This window comes from Canis lupus, chromosome 10 (assembly GCF_048164855.1).
Source record: "Canis lupus baileyi chromosome 10, mCanLup2.hap1, whole genome shotgun sequence".
Classification (NCBI taxonomy): Eukaryota; Metazoa; Chordata; class Mammalia; order Carnivora; family Canidae; genus Canis; species Canis lupus.
In genome coordinates this window covers 64,030,908-64,041,142 of record NC_132847.1, presented here as the reverse complement: position 1 = coordinate 64,041,142, position 10,235 = coordinate 64,030,908, and positions in this window count along the sequence as shown.

The following is a 10,235-nucleotide window of genomic DNA, read 5'->3' as shown; positions in this document are numbered from 1 at the left end:
GGTAGCTCAGTTAAAGGCTCATGTTGAGATTAATGACTCATTGTATATGCAAAGTCTTAGCTTTACAATGGGGTGATCAAATTTAGCCTTACTAATCACACAGCAGCCTGAGACATCATGTGCTTCCTGGAGGAATAGGGAATGCTCAGCATCACCATTACAGTATTCTTGCAACAAAGCCAAATAATATTTAACTCGAATCTCATCAAGCTTTTAGTCTTAATTTCTAGATTAGAGATAACACAGGCAGTTGAGGAAACAGTTCATGATATTATAACGAAACCATAAGACAAATCCAGAATATGGGCATTTAGAAGGCAACTGACCTGGTCTCTCCAAAAAAGTGTGTCACAAAAAAAAAAAAACTGTGTGAAGGGGACTGTTGTAGAGTAAGAGAGACAAAAGATATATAACACACAAAATGTATGAGCCCTCATGGATCCCAGCCTGAAAAAGAATCTATAAAATATATCTTGAGATCAGCTGGGAAAATTTTGAATATGAACTAGTCATTAGATGATGCTTATTTTCTGGATGAAATAATGGCATTGAGGTCATGAAAACTAATGCTTTTATTTTTGGGAGATACAGGTTGAAACATTTAAGTAGTGAGATTTCATAACGTCTATAATTTACTTTCACCAAAAATATAAATATACTCTTTGTATATAAATAGAGATATAAAATAAATATGGCAAGATGTTAATAATTATTGAGTCTAGATGGTGGTTATATTAGTGCTCATTGTACAATTCTTTCAACTGTTCTGTATGCTTGAAAACTTAATAAATGTTTGAGAGAAAAATTGAAAATAAATCACTTAGTAAGATAATAACAGCCAAACTGATTTAATGAAAAAGTGACAAATTTAGCAGCAGAATCTCAGTGCAGTACCCATAGCACAGAAGGAAAGTTTTTGTATATTTCTATAGAAATATAGAATGCTAAAAATAAAACATAAAATGAAATTTATATAGCATAAGTAATTTCATAACTGATTTAAATGAAAATACATTCAGCAAGCCAAAGATTTATTTGGCAATAACTTGAATTTCCTAAATTTGCTAATTCTGAGAACTCTCCAGGTGATAATAACTCTATTGCTCCCTCTTTTGGAGAGGAATGTAGAATCTGCCTCCCTGTTATTTTCTTTTTTCCTGACCATTGCAGCACGAGTGGGCAGAAACCTTTTTCATCCATCCATCCATTTATCCACCATTCATTCACTCTAGCCACGGTGTGCTAGGTTCATGAGTTGGAGGAACCCACAGCAGAGTGTGGAAAACAAACATGGGAATGAATACCCACAATATATCATAGTAGGGGATATTAGGAAAGGCTATAAAAAATGGTTTGGGGTACTGAAGAAAAAAAATCCAACTCTGGGTAGGGAAGTTTGAGAAAGTTGAATTTAAAATCCATTAATAGTAGAAAGCATGATAAAAATAAAATGCTTTTGTTTTAGAACTCCATTTGAATTTATCTACTGGCTTTTTATTTATATCTATTTAAACGTCTTTCTGTTGCAGTGTTTTATAGGAAACATAAGACTCAAAGAAAATTTCTGGAAGTCCTTCTCTGCACAGTTCCCTTCTTTCTAGTATATTGCCTTGCAAATTTTCGCTGCCAGGGCAGCTCTGATTTCTTATCTATGTTTCCTTTCCTACACTTTCTGTTTGCGCTCCACTTCTGTGGGCAGAACTTTAAAGAATACTCCCATGCAGAAACATAGGATGAATCTGCAGTTCACCTTGTGGGCTCCTCTGCTTTCAAGATAAGAGTTCTGAACTCTTTGTCGTCCAATGCCTGAAAACAGTTGCTTCATATATTTTGTCCTATTCTACAGTGGGACAGTAAAATTGATGCCCATGAATTTATCATGGTAGAACTTTGTGACTATTTAAAAGGTCATAGGAGAGTACTGTTGAGTCCATTTATAGGGTAAAGAGAAAGTAGATAAAGATATAATAAAATACATATATATGGTATATGCATATCACTAGATCACTGCATATCACATATAGTGATATATACAGAAATATGTATGCATGTGTATATACCATGTGCTACTTTACATTTCCTTCAATGTAATCTTTCAGAAAGATGTTTTAAAAGGGTCCTATTTTTTCTTCACCTGGTTTAAACCAGTTTGTAGAAATAAAGACCAAATCTCTCAGGCTGGGAGAATTTGTCAACAATGCATCTAAACCCCAGTGGCATTGAATTTGAACCTTCCTCACACTCTGGTCTCATTTCCTGTCATTTCATATCCCATGCCAGCCCAGGTACCCTTTAAGGCCGCCCCTAGAAATCTACTTGTGACTTCCTAAATATGTCATACTTTTCCACACCTCCATACCTTGCATCCTTGCATATGCCATTCTCTCTGCTTGGAATGCCCTTAATTCTCTTTCTTTCTTTCTTTCTTTCTTTCTTTCTTTCTTTCTTTCTTCTTCTTCTTTCTTCTTCTTCTTCTTCTTTCTTTCTTTCTTTCTTTCTTTCTTTCTTTCTTTCTTTCTTTCTTTCTTTCTTTCTTTCTTTCTTTCTTTCTTTCTTTCTTTCTTTCTTTCTTTCTTTCTTTCTTTCTTTCTTTCTTTCTTTCTTTCTTTTTCTTTCTTTTTTTCTTGTTTCCTTTTTTATAGAAATTGCTTCATCTTTTCTGTAAAGTCCATTTTCCTCACTAGAAAAACTAATTACCCTTCCTTATTTCTACTAAAGCATTGTCTTCTTTCCTCTAACACTTCACTTATCTCAGTGTATTGAAGTTATATTTTTATGATCAATCTCCCTATATCCCATCCCCATTAGACTATAAAATCATAATAGGATCATGTCTTATAATTGACATATTCCCATCACACTCAGAGTAAGTGGCACATAGTAGGTCCCCAATGAGTGTTTGCTAACAGATGAATTAATAAATACATACATGGTGAAATGAAAATAGATACCTCTGCTTTCTAATGACAATTATTCCTAACCCCAGGACAGTAGGATCTAAAGACCAAGTCACATGTTTCCCATGCTGTCCAACCTCCTTCTTTTGTCTCCTGGTTGCAGATCTGAATTGTATTATTTCTCAAAGGCCATTAAGAAGCCTTCAGAGAAAGCACAAGAGATTACCTCCAGTGCTGGTTTGCAATAATGTCCTTTTGTTCTCGGACAGTCTCCAGTTGACAGCTATCAAGGTTGTTCTAATTTGTGTCACACGGGCCATCTACAGGGAGCATTTTGGAATGGGGAAGGTTCAAGAGATAGAAAAAAAAGTAATGAATATAAAGTGTAAATGCCATAGTAAAGTAATAGAGACATATAATAACAGCAAGGGAAATTTGACCTTCTGGCCGGAAACTCGATCGTGAGCCAATTGGAGAACTTTAGAAAATTGGATCAGCCTCAATAGTCACAGAGTAAACATGGGAAGTGCAATCCAGTCTTATTAAACATAATGCACACTTAATGCATAATTTTATTGCAACCAATTTCATGCTACTGCTTTAAATGAAGCTGGGTTTACTTCCATTGCACCAGTCCACTACCATTAGTGCCTCTTAAGAGAACAGCAAGGCCAGTAAACTGTTACTGGGCTGATCTCTTCCTCAGCCCATACTTTCTGCTTCATAAATTCACTCTGCTCCCACAGCTTGTACTGAGATCTTGTCTCCATTCAGTACATGGCTTTTGGAACACTACACTGTTTTGCCAAGTTGTTTGCATATGGGAATGCTACAGCATTTCTGTTTTATGCTAGCATGTACAGCAGTGAACCTTTGTCCTGTGGAATGTTTGCCTGGATCCCAGACCTAAGAGCTGGAAGTTCCTATTATCTGTAAATTCAGTCCGGGGCCAAGGTAGCATTTTCACTGTGATCAGAGGGAGATGTGATTATGAACCCACAGTATACATCCTCTCCATATCTTGGGGCTAATTTTTTCCTATCAATATTAATTTTGGAAAATACGCCCTTAAATCATTATGCTTATCTCCCTCTGGGGTCTGGTCTTCATATGTCTAAATATAATGGATAGAATCCAGAGCCTGACCACTGCGTTTGGGGTCTCAGTTCTGCTGTAACATGGTTTGTTCTCAGGAGGTCACTCCACCCTCCTCAACCTCAATTTCTGCTTCTCAAATGAAGTTCACAGTCACCTTTGAGCAACAGATGAAAGCAGGCTGCAAAAGTACTTTGTAAAGCCAAAGGTTGTTGCATATATTATTATACTTAGGAAATATCAAATGCAATAAATGGTGAGCAAACAAAATCCTGGAAGAGCCACACTTCTTTCTGTAACCTAATAGACATTGGATTTCTAAAGACATCTAAAAATGTACTGGACATGTTTTAATTCTTTTACAGAATTCTGAATTCCCCTCTCCAGTATCAATTCCTAAATAAAAGTTTTATATTGAAACAAAATTTCCGAAAATATTTTCCACCGGCTATGGGATGAGAAAGCAAATGGTACCAAAGTCTATGAACGTAGGCAACAGTAGCAGAAGGTGTTCACAGATTTCTGGGGCCTTTAAAATCCTGTACAAAGCTTGCTTTCCCCTTGAGCAACTCACTGCCCACAGGGCTCCTTTGAATGTGCTTGCGCTGCAGGAACCACAGTCTATAGTGGCCTCATAAAAGGTAATCTTGAGGATGCCACAGGAGATCCAGAAAGAAAATTACCAATCTGTATTCTGAATTCTGGATTCATCTATATTTAAAAGAACATTTATAGATGCAGGAAACTGCTTCCAGAGAGTTAAACATTAAGCCCAGCCAGGGTTTTCTGGGTTTTCCAAAACCTACCTAGTATTGTAAGGGGAACAGTGTTCCAGTTGTACATAACACTGTGGATGTTCAAAAACCTAAACAGGATAGGATAGGGTTGGAGCTGTGCCACTTGGGAGAGTGGGGCTAATGTGGGGAAGGCCAAAATTGGCACAGGCTACAAATTCCCTTTTTTTTTTGAGATCAGTAACATTCTTACACTACTTTAAAAAAAAATTCCTTGAATGTCTACTTTGACCATTCCAAATGGAATTGAGGGTTCATTGATTTGTTCACCAAGAAACATCAGCTGAGCCCAAGATACTGCAGGCAGGCCCTGTGTTAGGTCCTGGAATGCAATGTTAATTCTTCCCTGAAGGATGTATATAATCTATAGTGAGATAATCCCAACCTGAAAATGACTAATAGAAGATAGGGCACCATCAAGGCTACCAAGAGAGGTGAAATCCTAGGTTAGAGAAGTTCAGAAGAGAGAGAGGTCATCCCAGCTGAATAGAGATTTGTTTGGTACTATATCAAAATTAGTTATTATTCTATTACTATTATAAAAATCTTTAAAACTCTTCAGATTAAAATTATAATTTTTAAAAGATTTATTTAGTTATTTTAGAGGGGGAGAGAGAGTGTGTGTGAGCAGGCAGAGGGGCAGAAGAAGAGGGAGAGAGAATCTTCAAGTAGACTCCCACTGAGCAAGTGGGCAGCACACATCGCTTTGTCTAGGGCACATCAAATATCTATCCAAATGCATAGCACCCATAGCATGATGTGTAAAAGCCCACTGTTACGTATGTTGGGCATAATGTTGTAGCTGGTGAGTACAGTTCAAGATATTTATTTATTTATTTATTTATTTATTTATTTATTTATTTGAGAGAGAGAGAGAGAGAGGGGGGGGGCAGAGGAGTGGCAGAGGGAAAGGGAGAGGCAGGCTCCCCGCTGAGTAGAAAGCCCAACAAGAGGCTCGATCCCAGGACCCTGGGATCATGACCTAAGCCAAAGGCAGATGCTTAAATGACTGAGCCACCCAGACACCCCTAGAGTTTATGAGTTACAGTTTAAGATGGTCATTAGATGATGAGTTGAAAAGATACATGAAAAGATGCATGAAACCTGGAGTTTTAATAAACCTGATCTTATTGCAAAGGTGGCCAGCTTATCTTCTGGTCACTTTTCTCCATTCCTGGAAATCATTGTATTTAACATTCATTACTTTACTTTTCCTTCTCTCTCTTCCTCTTCCTTTATATTTGTAAATAGAGATATTCAAATATCATAAAATTCACCAGTTAAAGTATACAATTTGGTGAGTTCTAGTATATTCACAAAATTGTGCAACCACCATCACCTTCAAAATCCATAACTACAAAAAGAAACCCCACACCTCTCGGCCACGATGCCCCTGTCTCCTGCAAACTCCTCATTCTATCTCCCTCCTCCCACAGTCCTAGACAACACTAGAAACTTTATCTCTGGACTTGTCTAGTCCAGATATTTCATATAAAAGGAATCATATAATATGTGGCCTTTTGTGTCTGCCTTCTTCCATTTAGCATAATGTTTTATTTATTTTTATTTTTTTAAAGATGTATTTATTTATTTGAGAGAGAGAGAGAGAGCAAGCACGAGCAGGGCAAAGGGAAAGGGACAAATAGACTCCACACTGAGCAGGGAGCCTGATGTGAGACTCAGTCCCAGGACCCTGATATCATTACCCAAGCTGACGTCAGACGTTAACCAACTGAACCACCCAGGCACCCCTAACATAATGTTTTTAAAGACTCATGCATGTTGTAGCATGTATCGTTTGTATAATTGAATAATATTCCATTATATGAATATACCACATTTTGGTTATTCATTCATTAGCTGATGGATAGTTGGCTTGCTTCCATTTTTGGAGTATTATGAATAATTCTTCTATAATCATTTGTGCAGAAAATTTTGTGTGGACATATGTTTTAATTTCCCTTCATTATATACATAAAAATGGAATTATTAGGTCATATGGTGACTCTATATTTTAACATTTTGGGGAACTGTCACATTGTTTTCCAAAGTAGCTACACCATTTTTCATACCCAGCAGCAATATGCATGGGTTCTAATTTCTCTTCATCCTGGTCAACACTTCTTTTGGTCTGTCATTTAGATTATAGCCACCCTACTTGGTATGAAGTGATATCTCATTGTGGTTTTGAATTGCAATTCTCTAATGACTAATGATGCTGACTAATCTTTAATGAGTTTATTGGTCATTTGCACATCTTTTTTAGAGAGATTTTATATTTCTTTGTAATTTTTTTTTTTGCCTGTGGATATCCAGTCATCCGGTTGAGAACATAACTCCCCATTGAATGGTCTGTACACCTCTGTCAAAATTTGCTTTTCTCCTTGACCAACACAAGAATTCTACTAACAGAGACTTGAGAGAAAGCTACCATGTCATGTTAGACCAGGGAATAAGAGGAGTCTAGGCATCCAGATGATCCTGATAATTGTTCATTGTTGTGAGACTGGAGGAAGAATAACTAAGCCAGAAGTAATAAAGAAAAAATATGACAATTTTATGTGAGTGGGGCATCCCATTGTTTTTTTCCATCCTTCTCTAATACCAAGTGTGGGCTATAGGCTACAGGTTGGCAACCACAAAAATCTTAGAGAAATCTGATAGCAGTGTACAGACTGATGTTTCTGATGAGAAAAAATGCTTGGAGTCTTTTAGGGGTGTGTATGCACAAATCTGGAAGAAGTACACATTCCAGAAACACTGACAAAAGACACAGGAAGGGAGGAGACTTCTCTCCCCTTCATAGTTGAACAAGATGTGCATTCTCAGACTCAGATGGCCTAACATCCCTACAGTCCATACTACATTCACATAGTTCACAAATTTAATACTGTTTACACATTTATTTATCATCACAGCCTTTGTTAATTAATTATCTTTCTGTATTCTTGTCTGAAGATTAACCATCAAGGGGGCACCATCTATTCCATATAACAGACATCCCCATGAGTGCTGGAAGCAGCCTTCTGGAAGTGGGAAGGTTGTGCGTGTGGCTGAATTTAAAGGAGGACTAGCTGTGATTCCACAACATGCCTCCTTGAGTCGGGAAAGTGTCAACAGAAGTGGACATAATTCTCAAACAGGTAATTCTGACTCTAAATCTATGGAATAACCCAAGTGGGAGAGAGTCCAGGAATAAAGAAGGCTGTAACAAAAAAGACAGAAAATAGAACATGTAACAAAGGACAATAGGAGAAAGCATTGTAGAGAAAACTCAGGATGTATTGAAACTGTTGGAAAGTATGAAGTAGGCCAGAGAAGGTTAAACAAATATGGTCAGAGAAAACCCAGCCATGGTGCACACTATGTCTCATATCATGTATCTGCTTTTATAGGTTTACCTCTCACTTGTGCGTCACCCACCCACCACATGGTTCTGGCACATCCACTTTTTCTAAAATTGCTCTACCCAAGATCATCAGGGACCAATTCCACTCTGTCTTCTGGGCTTCCATCAGTGTGCATCATCTTCTCTGCAATACTGAAGAGGTCAACCAGTCTTCCCTTTTGACATTCTCTCCTCTCCTGGCCCTCCTCCCTCCCCAATTTCTCTTTCTCCATCTCCATCTAGCAATCCTTTGAATTCAGGATTTCGGCAGCCCTATAGCTCATTCACATCTGAGTTTCCTATAGTTTGTTCCATAATGAATTCATCATTTTTCTCAAAACTTATCATTTTCTTCCAGCATAGTTTGCTGCTATAAATGCCAAGTTGTCTTTTAGACTCAGCTTCTGCCTTCTGCATTTACTCTAGGTACATGCTCAGTGACATCTCTCTCCATCGCTCTAAGGTCTGTTTCATTTCTGTTTCTGAGTCTTTAAACCTTGATTCCCAGCACTCAAGCCCCATTTTGGAACATGGCTTTGGGGTTTTCTTCATGATCTCCATGAGCTGGTCCTAGTTGCCTGCTCATGAGCCCAATTCTTGAATTATGAATAAAAGCATTGTCCCTTTACTCCACTTTTGCATACAAAATATTATCCAATGCCTCTCACTGCTATAAATGTTCCATGATTTGACCTACATGACCTTGTCAATACCCTATCTATCCTTACACACACACACACACACACACACCATATGCCTTTCAATTGTCCTGAAAACCCATTATTTACCCAAATAGTGTCTTTGCTCATGGTAAACATGCATACATGTGCACATACATGCACATAATATAGATCATGATGACTAACTGTTAGTGTCTAAAAGCCTTAGGAGTTTTGGTGAACAAGAAGCTGAATATGAATCAACAGTGAGATGACTTGCCAAAAAAGAGTAGTGCCATCTTGGTTTGAATGGAGGGAGATGAATCATACATTCATTCTATAGTTTTATTGATTGCCCATGCTGGGTGCCCCAGATTTGATATAATTTCTGCCTTTTTTTGAAGTTTAATGTCTATAGGGAAGGTAGACAATTATAGCCATAGAAATAGGTATAAAAGTATAAACTGTGGTAAATTCTTTAAGGGAAAAGAATAGAGTTTAGGGAAAGACTATAATGGAGAGCTAATTCAGATTAGGAGGTGGGCATGGCCTCCCTGGGGAGAGTGAGTGCTAAAGGGCACAACTAGTGGGTGTCTGAGAGGAAAAGAATTCCTGGCAGAAGGAACCAAATGACAAAGGCCATGTTAAGGAGCTTGAATATTATCTTAGGTTTAATGGGCAATCACTGAAGCTGGGTCTTAGTGGACAGACATAATGTATTTCATGGTGGTCATACCACCACAGTGTGGAGTAGGCATTTCATTCTGTTTTGCAAATACCTCTTTAAGGTTATTATAGATAGACTGGAACTTTTAAAACTGAGTATTGTAGCATAAGAAGAGCACCTGAAGACCAGAAGGAAGCTAGCAGTCATTAATTTTGAGAAGTCAAAAATGTCAAAAAAGGAAGAAAAGAAAATATTTATTGAGTATTCTGCTATATGGTAGTCAATGTGCTGGAACCTGTCACATACATTATCTCATCCAATCCTAACCACAATCCTGAAAAGCAGGCATTAGTTCCATTTTGCAGATAGAGAAATTAAGGTTGAGTGAAGTTTAGTAATTTGAACAATTAATAAAGGGTAGAACCAGCTTTGAAATCTCATTCTATTTGATGTTGGTACCTCTTTACCATCCCCTTTTCATGAGATCTTTATTTTCAGATTCCCCAAAAAGGCTGCCATGTATCAGAAAGACAAGGCTTTTAGGTTCCCATAACAAGGAAACTGAAAGGAGCACGTGCACCTGAGGGTAGAAAGGGTTAAGCTGAAGTGGCATCCACGGAAACAATGAAGTTAGGAGCCTAGTGAGGAGGTCAGATCGGGCAAACAGACCAAGAGGACCAGGGGTCAGCAGAGGAATGCAATTGAGTGTCTGGAAGATGCAAGAGAGAGTCGGCG